Source organism: Alosa alosa, chromosome 16 (genome assembly GCF_017589495.1).
Source record: "Alosa alosa isolate M-15738 ecotype Scorff River chromosome 16, AALO_Geno_1.1, whole genome shotgun sequence".
Classification (NCBI taxonomy): domain Eukaryota; kingdom Metazoa; phylum Chordata; class Actinopteri; order Clupeiformes; family Clupeidae; genus Alosa; species Alosa alosa.
Window position 1 is genome coordinate 14,671,226 of NC_063204.1, and position 16,840 is coordinate 14,688,065.

At 43.5% G+C, this 16,840-nt stretch overlaps 1 long non-coding RNA gene across 1 annotated transcript; it reads right to left on the bottom strand.

Annotated features, from left to right (window-relative positions):
* Window positions 1–381: 381 nt before the first annotated feature.
* Window positions 382–3,129, bottom strand: LOC125309116. Its single transcript, XR_007196078.1, has 3 exons — window positions 3,045–3,129; window positions 2,766–2,868; window positions 382–420 (listed from the first exon to the last, which is right to left on the bottom strand). It is a non-coding gene; the product is annotated as an uncharacterized LOC125309116 (long non-coding RNA).
* Window positions 3,130–16,840: the final 13,711 nt, after the last annotated feature.

Below are 16,840 nucleotides of genomic sequence, written 5' to 3' on the forward strand. Positions count from 1 at the left end.
AAACCTTATAATATTCCTTATCAGGGGCTACAAGTACACCAAGTATTGTGTGTGCTGGTGTCCAGACAACCAGTTTTGGTATATCTTAGAGTCAAAGAAAGACCGTCAATAAGAAGGGATCAAACAGTTAAAGAAACATTAAGAGCCATTGAAGCATTATGACATAATACTCTGAACGAAGATGGATTCTTTGTGCGCTACTAGGAGGACATTAAAGCTTAGCTGTTGTTTGTAAACAAGTTTCAAGCTTACGATGAGCTCAAAGTCTCCAGGGAAAGTAGTAGTGTTAATAGAGAACTGGGCCTCTCCAGCAGAGTCTGTGGTCAGGTTCAGTAGGAGCTTTGTATTCCATCCCGGAGCTTTAAACAGATGGACCATCCTATGAGCGATGCCCGTGTTATTATAATGGGTTGCTTTGACCTGTAGGGAAAACAAAAACAAGACGCCTACAAATAAGTAATTAATATGCACTTTCTGACTCATTGGTAAGATGGTTGTTTGGCAAAGTGCAAAGTCTGTAAACGATAGTTACTATGTAACTCCAATTATACGAGTATGGGCGGAGCCCTCTAACAGCTCTGCTAGTGCCTTCCCCTTGCTGCTGTGCAGCCCGCCTGAAGTCTTTGCGCTTTGCGCTGGTCTGTCTTATGGACTGCCGACGTGCTGCGCACATAATAGGTCAGAGCCCATACAGGGCAGATCAAATTCATCCTGCTGTTTTTGTCAGAAGCGTGAACAGGAGGATGAAAGGCCGACAACACCACTGTCCAAGAACTGAAAGAGGTTGTGATGTTCTTGGGTATAAAGGCCTTATTAGGGTGTAACACAGCCTAGCAACTCAGCAGAAGGCATTGGGGGTTCACCAACAAGGCGCACATATCACTCACTCTTTTTGCAGAAGACAAGGCCAACAACAGGGCTGTCTTCAAGGACAAAATGCGCATAGAGACACTCTTCAGTGGATCAAACGGTGCCCGTTGGAGACCGCTCAGGACTACTTGTAGGTCCCATTGCGGTACAGCTACGCTGTGGTGGCCTCTGGCGTAAGGCGCCCTTCAGAAAGCGACATGATGGTTTGGGCCGACACTCTCCGAGACGCCATGGCACAATGTGCCAGTCGTAGAAGAGCTTTGCAGCGCTCGTCCGATAGACGCGCACACCCTGTCGCCGTGTCCAAGGTGAGCCCCAGGTATGCAATCTCTTGCGACGGGGTCACAGCGCTCTTCTCCCAACTTATCGCAAAGCCCAGTTGCGATATGTGGAGAATCAGACATTGCGCTTGCTCCATGGCCTCTATTGGTGAGATGGTCAGGAGAAGCCAATCATTGAGATAGTGTAAGACTCGCATCCCCTTCCTGCTCAATGGCTCCAATGCCACATCTACGCACTTGGAGAACGTGCGGGGCGAGAGAGAAAGTCCAAAAGGCAATCTGGAGTATTGAAATGCAGACCCCTGAAAAGCAAAGCGCAAGTACTTCTGGTGACAGCGATGAATGGCCACGTGGAAGTATACGCATCCTTCAGGTCGACTGAAATGCTTTCGAATTTTTATCAACAGCAGACAATGTCGTCTGGAAAAAAGTCTGGTGAAACTGTAGTAGATTTTAACATTGGTCAACATGGGTGCTGCACCCGGGCCGACTGAGTGAGAGTCCATGATTCTGACCGCCATGTCACCTGTGGTTGAATCACACTCGGCTGGTGCTCGCTGAGAATTGGGAAAACAAGAAGCCGGCTTCCAGTGAGTCAACACGGAAGAGTCGGCTGGAGGTGACTGTTGTGCGGTGGACTTAACTGAATTTATACGCCGGATATATTCAGTGTAAGGGTGGGGATGTGCAACAGAACTTGCTTTCTGTGATGATGTGAAGTCTTCAATCAAGACATTACAATCATAAGCAATGGTACACATCCCCGCACACCACCATTCCCCACGATGACCTCCCCGCCGTGCTGTTGCAGAGGATCGTGGCTTCCCCGCTCGTTGCCTTCAACTCTCCGCCGGGTGAGGACGCATCGCGGACTGGACACTCGACTCGCAGGCTTGCGGCGGCAGAGAAGGCAGCTTGCCTCTCATGAGGGCGGGGCGCATTTTTCCGACAGCTGCGGTTGCCATGGAGAATGGCATCCGGGGCTGGCTTCTTGACTTTTCCACATGCCAAACAGAAAGGAACGACACAGAGGCACGTTCAGCAGTGGCGCCCTCTGGTGCCCCTTCAGAGAAGTGTGGCTCGGACACATCTGGCTCAGCAAGACCAAAACCAAGGACATCGCTCGTCCATTGCAGACTGAGGCGGCTTGCGCAGCAACACACCTGCAAGCCTGTGGGTGTCCTGCCAAGCACCGCCTCTATCCTCACATCGTGCGTGGAGCAGCGATAGCACTAGCGGAGGCACTAGCGGAGCTGTTTGAGGGTGGAGCCCATACGAAGTATAAAAAGCAAAGTTCTCATAAATGAACTAACTATCGTGTAGCATATACACTACTGGTTAAAAGTGGTCTTTTTTTTAACTTTTTAAAAACTATGAATTCACAGACTCATAAGGGCTTTTTTTCGTCATCTGCAGGTCTTTATTACTCCCTTTTTGTGTTCAGTTACAGAAAGCTAAACTAAACCTGACCTCCCATCCCAAAGTTCCACTCCCTCTGTGCGAGTGTTTATTTCCTTTAAACAAGATGACTGAACATTTCAACAGTATGTTCATAAAGATATAAATTAAGAGGTACGTTAATTTAGGATGTTTATAAGTTGTTGGTTATCTTACCTTGCCATCTAAAACGGCTCCATCCTCAATAACGCCTGGTGTATCAACAAATGAGAGTTTCCCAAGGGAGTAGTCCAAGCGTATGCCTTTTTTGTCTGACCGACTGATACATGAAAAGAAAATGCACAAATGTAAACATGTCAACTTACATGAAAAAAAAAGTAGGCATACACAGGCATGACCTTGTGTTCTTCAGCAATTGCATTTCAGATTAATGATACAAAAAAGAAAAGATTAGCATCCAGTAAGTGAAAAGTTATTTTCGAGGAATACCCTAACCTCTACTGATGCAGCAGTACAGGGTGCTTCAGCTCTATGTCTCCTGGCCTCTCGACACAATGACATGGAAGCTTTCCCTGGTACGGGCTAGCCAAATGTGTATACCTAAAATAGGAGAATCGCATGTAAAGGTCACAACAGCAACACTACACTACAATGCTGGCTTTTCAACTGAGGCACCTGCTTACCAAAAACAGGGCGACACCTACAGGTAGGTCCTCCATGCTCACACATTTTAACATTCTATCTTCGTGTGTCCCAAGGGTGGCTTTTATCTCCCATGTTATCATGGTAGACCTGTTCGGTTTCCACATAAAAGCATCACCAGGGAGTGTTGAAACTGCTATAAGCTTGTTATCTGTTGGCATTGTAGTCTGCAATGTCTTCCTGTGAAAGAAAAAGATTTTTTTCATTTTTGCGGTGTGTTCCAGCGACACACAGAACCGCACAGTGTGTATCTGGGATGGCTGATGGGAAAGACACATGTGTTCATCTGTTCTTCACATGACCATATACCATCCAAATGAATTTTGAAGAGGATGCCAAAGCTAGTTCCTTTAAAAAAAATGACAACATATATGTTTAACCATCATTCTCACAAATTTAGTGGGGTTTTAACAAAATAAAAAAAAGCAAAGCATAACTAGATGATGATTGTTTGTTTTTGTTGTTGATGATGATGCTTATAGACAGCACATGTACATGTACATATGTCAACATGGCCCTGTATGTGTCACTTACTTAGCACACACTTCCAGTCTGACGACTTCTGCACCAACGCTGATCTTCTCTGGAGCATTCAGCTTAACATCAAACTTTGGCAACACTGAGACGGTAGTCACAATAGACACAAAACTGAAGATGGTTTAAAAAAATAAACAATCCTCAAATGCTTTGCAAATGACGGGCAGCTACGGTACTTTAAGAGCAAGAACACAAATTTCACTGCAAGGTACTGGCTAACTTTGCTCATATAAGAGAAGAGTGAAGATTTACACATTCTGAAGTCATTGTAGGCTATATCTAAACTGAAGCCCAACAGTCTAATGAAAAGCTAATTGTGCTATTCTTTAGGGAGGACTTGTGCCTGTGCAAGATTTGTCCAGCAGAGATCACTGGAGTACAGATCTTAGATGTTTTATTTGGATAAAATAGGGAAAATGTTAATATTATTACATTACAATACATCATACATATGTATGGAAACATCTGTAAATGCTACATTAACTTACCATATCTTTTCACTTGAAACTCATGGGATCTTGCACTGTGTTTAGTATTGACACTGAGCCTGTATTTTCCTTGAGGAGCCTCTGGGTTTTTAACTTGTGGTAGAGCTGAACTATCTTGCCCTGTGATGTCACATTAAGCCATTGACCAATGGCGTTGCCTCTGCTGTCCTGTGGCATGATACAGATGAAACTGTAGGGCCTTTTTTAACATTTAACACAACATTTTAAAAGTAAAATGAAGAATCCAGTGTTTGAAAGTAAGAATACGAAAAACTACACCTCAATAGGATTTAGCTCTTACCACCAGTGACACCAGGTTGTACTGTAAAAATAAGAATATAAGCTACATTAATGAATTCCGTCTTGGTTCCAAAGACACAGATCACAACACTTCTGAAACAAATAAGGACAATTTCCTATAGGCAGATATTGACTTGGGACTATATTGGGGCGAAGCACAGGCAAAGCACTGCTACTTGGGTACAGACATATCACGCAACACATCAGTACTTTCTCACTCACCACAGCACTGTCAATCATGTGCCCAAGTTAGCAGTGCTTGGCCTATGCTTCGCCCCAATATGGTCCCAAGTCAATATCTGCCTAGAAAATCGCCTAGTCTTAATCTGTACTCGTTGTGAATATGCAGGCCACAAGTACTTGCAAATAGGTTTTTGTTTTTGTTGTTGTTGCTCATTTTTACTCATGACATGCTATCCAGCACCAAAGGATTCCATTCACTATGCTAAGCTAACCTGCCGGACTACGACAATGCATGAGACAAAAATGTTTTTGCTCACTTATCTAACTCAAGGGGAGACGGTGAATAACCCAATTTCATAAAACGATGGCATGTTCCTTTAAGCCAAGCAATGTTAGGAATATTCTTTATATTTTGTACATTCACATTCACACATACAGTAAAAAACAACTGAGAATTTAAACCCTTTAGACCCTTGAAGACGGACAGTGTGTTTTTTCAAACTCTCACCATAAACTATTTTTGACACAATGTTCTATGTTGTGTGTTGTCCCGATATCCACTGAAGTTACAAATCAAAGTAGCTAGTGCCTGGCCCTGCACTCTTAGGACCACGTTTTACCTCATTTGATTGCTGTATTGAACATAATGCAAGTCATGGAACAGTGGTGTGGCTGCTTTCAACTCGACAACTCAAATTCTACAGAGTTCCACATAACTCCTTCAACTTCATGATGAACATCTCTAATAATCAGGAGGTGGTAATGTTCATATTCCAGAGTATGGAGCAGGTTGCCTATGCTATGTAATCTAGCCATAAGAAATGGGTAAAACACTACTGGGCCTCTCAATTCTGTTTTCAACATCATGTTTATGCACTTCCTATGTTGACTTTTCCTATGTTGACTTATGTTGACACATTAGCCAATCCTTTTCCTGCTCTTCTGTATGTGTTCGAGCATTGAGTTTGGACTAGGGACAAAGAACAGTTTAGAAAATGTCTCTCACCTCTTTACTGAGTGGAATAAAGTTGGTGTCCATGGTGACCACTCTGAAATGCACTGTGGATATGAATACTGTGATAATCTGCTTTTGCATACACATGTTTATATTTGCAGCTTTCTGCATTGTGAACCTGTGTTGACCATGTGACATACCTGTTTGGCCTGGGGAGTATATGGGTTTATCTGTCTGGATGAAGGTTATAGACCCTTTCAACAAGGTAAACAAAAACAATGCTTGAACGTTCTATTTGGGCCCCAATCTACTTCCTCTGCATTAAGATAACATATGGAATGTTGAAAAGGAAGTCTTGTGGGGCCAACTATGATGCTGATAATGGAACTCTCTTGAAAGGGTCCATAGGAGCAGGCTGTGGGCTGAACTTCACCCGCCTCTGTGAGGTCCAGTGAGATGTTTGACCTTTGACCTCCACTATGATTTTCTGCACAGAGTTTTTTACCAAAGGGGCCTGTTAAACAAGAAAGTAAACACTAGGATCACTATGTGATGAACACCAGGTAGTGTGAACCACACACAAGGGATCCCCAAATTGAGCAAAACCTTGAATCTGAACAGTACTTATTCTCATTAGCCAGCAGCATAGCAATTCCAGTTAATAGATTCAATTTCAAATTCAATTATTTTTGTTGGCGGTACTCAATAAAATCCATTGTTAATGGAATGCTTGTCAGATAAAACTTTCGGCGCTTGTTTGTGTGGGCAAGTGACAGAAAGAGTTGGCACATTCACGTCTGTGCCTATGTGTGGTGCGTTTAAGAGGGTCTGGAACACACAGGTGAGCTACTGACCTGGAACTGGAAGCAGCGGTGAACGTCCTTGTCTGATGTTTCCTGGTGCAGCATCTTCTTCTCATCTCCATTGGTCAGATTTATGGACATGAGCAGAGTCTCGTTTGGACTCAGGAGGCTGGCACAGAGTTTGGCTTCGGACTCTGTCACCACACTGCCATCTGTGGTTGTATAGAGTAACCTGTGGTAGCTCTATACAAAACATATTGATGTCAATGGTGCATTTTGCCCATGTTCAGAGTGGAAAGTGAAAAAGAAAGATTTGCATAAGACAAGTCAAATTGGTGTTTTCAAACAGAAAAGATTATGGAGAATAAAGAAAAAAATATTTAAAAAATCTTTGTATATTCCCACAAGGTGTTTGGGTGCTCTGAAAATGAGAACCAAAATGATTTTTCAGACTTGTAAGGCCTGCTGTTCAGACCCTGAAGGAATTTATTTGTGTTTCTACTTATCTCAGTAAGGAAAATAAATCAAGAGCCTATGTTGAGTACAAATATGTCTTCTGAAGGCTTGAACAGAGCCCAGCCAAAAACTCCAATAAAATTTGTATCAACTTTGAGGGACAGCTATGACCATGCAGGATTATCTAGACCAAACATGACGATAATAAGAGTAATTTTACAGTGTGTTCTCTGGGCTTGTGAACTTTACATAAAAAGAGGCCGACACCTGGTAATCTTTTCTTGAAAGTTTTTTACATAAGAGACCTGTGTCTCCTGGGCCCCTGGTTGAATTTTTTGAGACCCTAAGTGCGTGGAATGACCCTACTGTAAACTTTACCATGCAAAAGAAGAAATGGTATTTATACATGATCCAACTGGACAAGTCCAACTTATCCAACTTGTTATAGTGCTCAGTTCAAAACTCAGCATCTATGATGGTGTTGAGGTGCATTAGTGCCTACCCAGCATGGGCATCTTGCACAATCCATTCTGAATGATGTATTACATTTTGAGCAACATATACTGTACTGCCATCCAGGCAATGCATTTTTTGGGGAAGACCTTGAATATTTTAGGAAAACAATAGAAAAATCACTGATAATTCTGCACCTATTTAAACAGTATTTCTCCATAGATAGAGGAAGAGTCCAGGTGCCAAAATTGCCTGTCTGGATTTCAGACCTGTCAAATTAGGTGCATCATGGAATGAAAAAAAAGATTAAGAATACCCCATACTGAGCAACTTAAATCCAATATTGAGCAGAAATAGGGCAACATTTCATTCTCAAAACTCTAGCAACTGGTCTCCTTAGTTCCTAAATATTTTCAGAATGTTGTTAAATAAAGAGGTGAAGCAGCACAGTGGTAAACATGCCCCCATCCCAACTTTTTTTTTTAAACGTGACTGGCATCAAATTAAAAAACATATATTTTCCCAAACACGCGTGTCGATGTGATGTCAGTCCATGACAAAGTCCCTCAATCTCTTCGGGAGCTGGACTACTCTTCCAGCCTGTGAGGTCCTCCCATCTATGGTGGTGGGCGAGTGAAATCCGGCACTCACAGCAGGCTGGTCACGATCCAGATCCTCCCTATGCTCCTGGAGGGCTGTGCTGGTGCTCCCCGGGTCATCCACAGGAGGTGCTGGGGGTCCGGCAGTCACAGGTAGGCCTCTGGGAGAGACAGGCCACGGTAAAGTGTACGGGCACAGTCTGTTATAATGAACTCTCACGAGGGGAGAGTTACCCTCTAATGCATCGGTCCCCAACCACCGGGCCGCGGGACATTCCTAACCGGGCCGTGGCCTACGACAAGAGTTTAAAAAAAAAATGCATGCAAACTAAATAAACTTAATTTAATTCGCAATAATGTCACATTCGCAATAATACCCACTGACGATGGTGAGCCAGATACCTCAAAGAAAAAGAAGGGGTCATTCAATACGAAATATGACGAGTCATATTTAAAATATGGTTTCGCAGAGACCGGTGACTCGCATGCACCAAGTCCTTTATGTGTGGTATTTGGCGATAAGTTGTCAAACGAAGCAATGAAACCATCACAGCTAATTCGACATCTAGAGTCCAAGCATCCTACACTTAAAGACAAACCCCTTGAGTTCTTTGAGCCGTAAGAAACGCGAGCAAGAAGGACAAAAACTAGTCGCGTAAGCAACCACATCGGTGAACGCGCTGGCTGCTAAAAAGCCTCATAGTGGCTAGTCGGATTGCTAAATCTAAGAAGCCCTTTACTATTAGGGAAGAGTTAATTCTGCCTGCTGGTAAAGGCATGTGCAATGAACTCCTGGGGAGGCTGCAGCTAAAAAATAGCTCAGGTACCGCTTTCTGCAAGCACTGTCCATAGGCTTAATTGATGATATGTCAGAGGATATTGAGGCACAGTTGTTAGAGAGGGTGAATGGGTCACCGTGGGTACGCCATCCAAGTTGGTTGGTTGCAGGTCACTGGCCAGAGTGTTTGAGTTGCGAGAGCCGCTGCAGAGATTTCTTACAGAAAAAAAAGTCACCGTTAGCTGCATATTTTAGTGATGAGGGCTGGGTGTCAAAACTCGCTTACCTGTGTGACATATTCGGGTTGCTTAATGACCTCAACCTGTCACTGCAGGGGAGAATGACGACTGTCTTTAAACTGGCAGATAAAGTCGCTGCATTTAAAGCCTAGCTTGATTTGTGGGTACGACGAAAGGATCGGGTGTATTTGATATGTTCTAAACAGTAGTGGGGGTTTTGGGAGAGACTGAGGCAGGGCCCTTTCTCAGCTGGTGCGCCGATCATCTTGTTGCGCTTTCAAATGAGTTTGAGCGCTACTTCCCATCCTCCAAAGATCCATGGCAAACCAATGAGTGGGTTCGCAACCCATTTGTCAATATCCCGAATAGTCCTAACTTGTCAGCGCAGGAGGAAGAGCAGTTAATCGAAATTGCAAATGACAGTGGTCTTAAGAGTGTGTAGGCTATGAGGAAACCTCTTTGGTGGGTTTTTGGATGAAAACCAAAGCAGAATATCCCGAGATAGCCGTAAAAGCGCTGAAAACATTGCTACCATTTCCCACCACATAGATCTATGCGAGGCCAGGTTTTCGCAATGACTGCAACTAAGACCAAATTAGCTAATCGACTGACATTTCAAACACACTGAGGGTGTCACTGTCTTCCATCACCCCCAGATGGAAACAAGCATAGGGCTCCCACTGATTATATTAGTAATGCACGTTTAGTTCCCATGTTTTGTTACCATATTTTGTTAAGCATGTTCACACATGATAGATGTAGCTTCAAGTTGTTAAATTTTCATAGTTCATATTGTTAAATTTTCACTTCACGTTCACGTTTTTCACATTTTTAAGAGTTTGCTACCTTCACTGTTCATACATAACTACTAGGGCTGTAACGATACATCCACCTCACGATTCGGTTTGTATCACGATTTTTGACCCACGGTTCGATATGAACCTCGATTTTCTTTTCTTTTTTTTTTTTTTTTTTTTTGGCTAGACATTTGCAATATAATATAGTAGGCTATACTATATCTGTATTATTTTATATCCTGATATAAAAATATTTTACTGGATGTCTTATATTTATGACAGCACACTTTATGCTGATTAGCCTATAGCCTAGGCCTACTATTTGTATTACCTCTTCAATTCAGCTGTCTGGTTGAAGCCTGGAAATATTGTAAACAAAGTAGCATAGTTGGCTAGCTTATCATAGTCTACTAACTGTACTGTTCAGTTTCCCCATGTGTGTTTAAGTTTCAAAGTAGCCTAATACTTGTTCTCCTTGGGACAAGGACTTTTGGAAATGTTGGTATTGAGATGATCAGTCAACTTAATTGCAAGAGTTTTAAACAAATATGTGCAGCATGCTAATGATGCTAAGCGGATTTAATAATAATTTAGCTAGTCGTCTTCTATGATAGATAGATAGATAGATAGATACTTTATTGATCCCCAGGGGAAATTCAAGGTCTCAGCAGCATACATACAACACAAACACATTCTTTAACAGCAGAAAGAGTAATTAGGTCAGGTAATCTGTAATCCAGGTTACCAGGTGAGCGTCCACACCCATTTGCAAGAGCTTGTCTCCCAATCTGAGGGGCTGGATGGTATTAAAAACACTTGAGAAATCAAAGAACATGATTCTCACAGCACTTTTCCCCTTGTCCAGGTGGGAATGTGTCCTGTGTAGAAGATAAGTGATGGCGTCGTCCACGCCCACTTTCTCCTGATATGCAAACTGTAGCGGGTCTAGTGCATGGCTAAGACCAATCGCTCCATTGTCTTCATCACATGTGATGTAAGAGCGACAGGTCTGTAGTCATTAAGCTCACTAGGGTGTGGCTTCTTAGGGACAGGATTGAGACATGATGTCTTCCACAGTGTTGGAACTTGTCCAATACTATCGTAGACTCAAATTGAAGATGTGCTTCAGTGGCTCCCCCAGTTCAGCAGCACAGGCCTTGAGTAGCCTTGGGCACAGTCTGTCAGGCCCTGCTGCTTTATGCGTCCTTGCTTTCACGATTGTGACTGTTTTATTTGTATTGTGTTGGCCAAGTCGCGCATGTTCATTGAGCAGGAGAGGGAGGGAGAGTGAGAGGGAGGGAGCGAGCGAGAGAGAGAGCCGGGCAAGGAGATGGGGTTTACACCTACTGTATACTGTTTGGTAAAGTTGAACAGTCTACAATGAAAGCAACGAGAGGTATGAAATTATTTATTTAATTATTTTTGGACAACGTAGGCTACCGGTAAGTAAAGCGGGAGATATGTGTTGTTTATGCAGCCGCGTAAGCATGAAACACTAGGGTGTGTTGCGGTTCTGGCTTTTCACACCGCGACACAGTATCGTGGATATAAGTGTCGCGATTTCGGTTTCAAATCGCATATCGCTACAGCCCTAATAACTACATAACTGGAGCTAGTTCTTTTCAAGTAATGCATGCACAACACTGAACATGGAACCCCCAAACCCCTCCCCACCGGTCCGTGAAAAAAAAATGGGAATCAAACCGGTCCATGGTACATAAAAGGTTGGGGACCCCTGCTCTAATGGACTGGTCAGTTCATAGGTGACACCAACCTCACCCGAGACATCCAAACGTCCTTGCACTCTGTAAGGCCCCTTCCAATGAGGTGCCAACTTGAGACGGCTCTCACAAGGTCTCCGACCTCATACGGACGGTGTCTCATGTGAACGTCATAGTGGGTTTTCTGACGCTCTTGTGCCACAGTCTGATTGTCCATGGCTCTCTTGAACGCTGTTTCTAAACCTGCCCTGAGGGAGGCAGCAAAACTCCCCGGGCAAGTATTTCCCCAACTTGTCGCTGTCTGAGGACCAAGGAGCTTATCAGCTGGGATCCTCGCTTCTCTGCCATGGGTGAGGATGAAAGGGGTGAATCCAGTGCTGGCATGCACACTAGTGTTGTAGGCAAAAGCGACCTGTTTCAGAAAAGAGTCCCACTCCCCTTCACAGGAGAGAAGGGTCTTCGCCAATTGGTCAATTAAAGTTCGATTCAGCCTTTCGACCATGCCATTTGAGCGAGGGTTGTATGGTGTAGTGCGAGTCTTTTTTATACCTAGTAGCTGACACATGTTCCTGACTAGTTCAGACTCAAACTGCCTCCTTATATAATGTCTCCATTACCCCATGTTCCATTACATACTCACTAAACAGACAAGAGGCAACTGTCATTGCTGTCTGGTCAGGTATGGCATACAAGTTGACATATTTGGTATAATAGTCTTCTACAGCCAGCACATATCTGTTTCCCCGAGATGTCACAGGCAGCTCTAAAATGTCAGCAGCCACCCGCTGGAAAGGTCTTACCGCCTGCGAGCTCATCAAAGGTGCCTGGTACTTAGGAACAGGTGACTTCCTCCTCTGGCATGCATAGCACTCCTCACACCACTTCCGTATGTCACGGTGCATGCTGGGCCAAAAGCACATGCGGCGTGCTCGTGCCAGGACCTTTTGAAGGCCAGATGACCTACATTACAAGTGGACCGCCATGCAGCTGGCTCAAGAGCTCTGGGACCAATGCAGCTGGAATAACTGTTTGTGCTATCTGCCCAATTCCAGGTTGCTCCAGCATGCGGCATAGCAGTCCATCGACCAAGGTAAGGGCTGGGAACTCACTCCACAACCGCCTCACAGTTAGAGGGGCCTTTTTCACCTTCCACCTCAGGGGCCTCTGGCCACTTTCCACCCATGACATCACTAAGCTGATATCAGTGTCGTTCCTCTGCATGTCCTTGATTGAAGTACCATCCTGAGACAAAGAGTACAACATAGGCAGGTCTGGTGTGGTGTCAGTCTCTGGCTGGGACTGCTGCTCACCTGCTAGTGGATTGACAGGAACCTGAGGTGGGGTGTCCACTATACACGCAACAGGAAAATCGCTGCCAACATCTGTTTGTGTTGCTGCATGAACGTTAATGGGAGGGGCCTGGCTGGCAGTATCACCACTAGTGGGTTTATTATTTGTTTATCACCCGGAGAGAAGAAATACTCTTTTTCTGATTGGCTGGTGGGGTGGCTATTAATTCTGAATAACAGGACACCGTTCCATATCAATGCTTATGAATGGTAAATATAACAACCATAGTAGGACGACGGTTGCATCTTGGTTGCAGGCTTCGCAACAATGGAATCAACTGTAAACAAGCTAACTGTCTATGCTATCGCTGTTATAGGGCCAACGAAAGTTGTACAACAAGCTGAACTAGTGAGCTTCTTTTTAAACGGAACCGCGTGTTTCCTTTGCTTTACAGTGGCAACCGGGTGATAAGCGGGATAACGCCCTTCGAGGTTTGTCCAGTTATACAGAATTAATAGACTCTGGTGGAGGCAACTCCCCTCCGCTGCACGTCTGGGAGTTTTTTGCCCCTCGCCCTCGTCCATTAATTCTGTATAACAGGACACCTCGGCGGCCGTTATCCCTTACATAGTGGACACCATCTGCTGCCCAGTTCCTAGTCCTGTAAAGAGTTCATTCTAAGCATTCCATTTTACACAGGAATTCCCCTCTAACTAGCTGGCTGCAGCCTTTTTATTAAATATGCATAATTTGGATGAATATTATGGATGTTGCCTTTAAATATAGGCTACATTTAATACAGCATAGGCCTACACACAAACGGATAATGGAGTCATAGGCTACATGTTGTAGGCATCTGCACATTGCCCCTAGATTAGTTCATTTATTTGAGTGATAGTATTAACCCCCTACCCCAACCTGATGTGACCCATCTTGGAAGTTATTAAAGTTATTTACTTCAGGGTTTCAATAAGTAAATGTATGTTTTTGAACTTCTCAAAGTATAAGGCAGAAGGAGAGGAGGAAAGGACTGAGGAGGGAAAGCAGCTTAAGTCAGAGAGAGCAAGCGGATCCAGAGTCAGAGGAGGTGGAGCAAACAGATCTGGAGGGAGAGGGAGACCAAGAAGAGAGGAGAGCCAGAAGAATGCAAACAAGCAGAGAGCAGGAACATGACCAAGCAGCAGAAGCAACTCCTCTGTGTAGTGTGCATGATTTAGGTCATAAAGACACAGGGCCCAAACAAGTATAGCTGAAAAACTACCCACATGATAGCTTTGGTACACAGAAGAGGGCATTTCACAGCAGCTGGTTTGTGAAGCATACATGGTTGGAGTACTCCGTCAACCTGAATGCAGCTTTCTGCTTTCCATGTAGATTGTTTGGTAAAAACATCAACCATGATGCTTTGGGCAGTAGCGGTTGCTATAACTGGAAGAACGCACTGTCCATCTTCAGTAAGCATGAGATGGCACAGTCACATAAAGAAAGTATTATTGCATGGCAAAACTACAAGTTAACCAGCCAAGTAGGAGATGTCGCTCAGATGATGCTGACTGGTAATGCCTGGGAGATATCAAATATGAGAAACTATCTAAAGCGAATTGTGGCAGTCATCTCTATGTTAGGTAGTCAGGGAAGCATGAGGTTTTAGGAGGCAGGTAAAGAAAAGGGACATAAAACAGACACTGATAGATGCTCTGCTATACTCTTTACTGTAATAAATGATGAATTAAAGAAGCACTTTAAAGATGTGATAAAAACGCGCTGTGCGCGCACCTTTTTTGGCTATAGTCTGTGCCTTTTTGTAACCCGACACACCAGCCCATTTTGCCATTTTCTGGGCCGGCTCAGATCTCCCACCGCTTCACGCAGCAGCTACAGGAAGTCCGTCTTCATATCTGTTCCTACTTGCTAAATTTGATTGTAGATGGAAATAGAAAAACACGAAAAGCACACTAGTCAGCAAGTCTGGGCACAGTAGAAGGAGCAACCGTCACATTGGGAACTTTTCCGATGTCTGCCAACTGTCTGGGAACAATAGACAGCACTTAATAGGGATGCACGATATATCAGTGGCCGATATATTATTGGCTGATAAGTGTAAAAAAGAAAATGTTGTTATTGTTGTATTGCCCGACTGGCTACTTTAGCTTGGTTGGCTGCTTCTTCCTCAAAATAATGTCAGCGGTGTGGATGTATTTCACCATTCTAACAAGATTTGTGGATCTGCATTGAATCTGTGCAGCCCAAAATCCAGCCTCATGAATGATCCTCCGCCTTAAGCAGAGCGGAGCTCAGCCTACCTAGAGTGAATTGACTTCTTCTGCTGGTGTGTCTGCACTGTACCTGCATTTGGATCGCTTGGGAATTCCTGCTTAAGTTCCAGGCTGGTCGGGGCTAACCCCTTTAAGGTTGTGCTGGAAGTGTGCCTATGTTCCCACAGCCCTATGTTCCCACATTTCTATGTTCCCACCCTAACCATTTCTAACCCTCACCCTAACCCTAATTTTAAAAATGTCCTAGAAATGTGGGAACATAGTAGCCTGGCTAACATCAGACCTCATCTCATTGAGAACGGAATGCTTCGTGCCCGGAGTAGCTTCCCTGTTACTATACCTCAAGAAAGATTCTTTCCACAGAACCAAAAGGGACTGGAATCCTGCTGCTGGAACCCTGTCAGTTTTCTTGATTCTGCACACCCCCTAACACCCCTCTCTCTCTCTCTCCTTGTTGTTGACAAAAAGACATTCAGATATTATTGTAGTTTCATGAATGTATATATTTAAGTTTTACTTCAAATATGTGGATATACAAGAAAGACATAGAAAACATTTTGAAATAATACAAATACAAATTACATAAATACCTGCACAAATATGCAAACTCCATGGACAACTTGTTAAAGCCTAAGATAATAAAACATTTAGAAAGAAATGTAAATACTTTGTGTTTTGATATTTACATAATCATTGTTCTTACACTATTAAACATTTAAACCTTCTCTCAAGCTAAATAATACGAAAACAGCTGCATGGCAGCCACATTGGCACAATCCAAAACATAAATAAATACAACTTATAAAAAAGGTCCTCAGATGGGATGGTAATGACAACTTCACAAATGAGTCCTACAAAATAAGAGTGAAAAGAGTAGAAAATAAAAAAAATAATGGAAATGTTACCATAGATGAATGAAGACAATTTTATTTACAAATCCCTATATGACCAACAGCGGCACATCAAAGGATAGACAGCATGACTTTGCATAAAGATCCACCAGCTCTAACTAGACAAGGAAATAGTTAGAGATTAAAGGGGAACGTTTAGAAATCATTTGGATGGTTAAATGACCTGTTCCGGTGAAAATGGTGACTTTCCCCGCTGCGCCTAGCGTCCCCAGGCGGAAAACCAACCTTGCAACATTGAGACTACCGTCCCGGAAAGAGAAGTGAGAAACAAGAAACTCGTTTTAAATCGTGTTTCTTACCTTGTAACATCCACATTGTTCTACCAAACTTATGCTAACCGTTCGCTAGCTTGTAAACAAATCCATGTGCTTTATCGTTACCTTTTTCCCACAGTTTGAAATAGCATAATGCACAATTTATCCAGCAGAGGGGGAAATCCTGCCAAGTTTCCCTTTAAGTATCCTTCCAGTTGACTGGAGATGGCGTTGGTCATTCCATTTTACATAGATCACTGAATCAGACAATGATTAGTGCCAACAGGCAATCCATAGCAGATAGCTACTGATGCAAGGGATGCACCCATGCAGAACAGCGAAACACTGCAAAACCATAATAGCCTCTGTTATCTCTAAACACATAGTCACACACAGATATACACAGTGACAGTATAAGAAAATAATTAAATGAAAACAGTCATCTCTTTTTTTTTTGTGCCTCACATTTACACACCGATGGCAGAGGCTCCTCAAGGACACTTCGACAGGGTCAGGAGGAGTTGGGCTCAAACCAGCAAAATGCCCCCC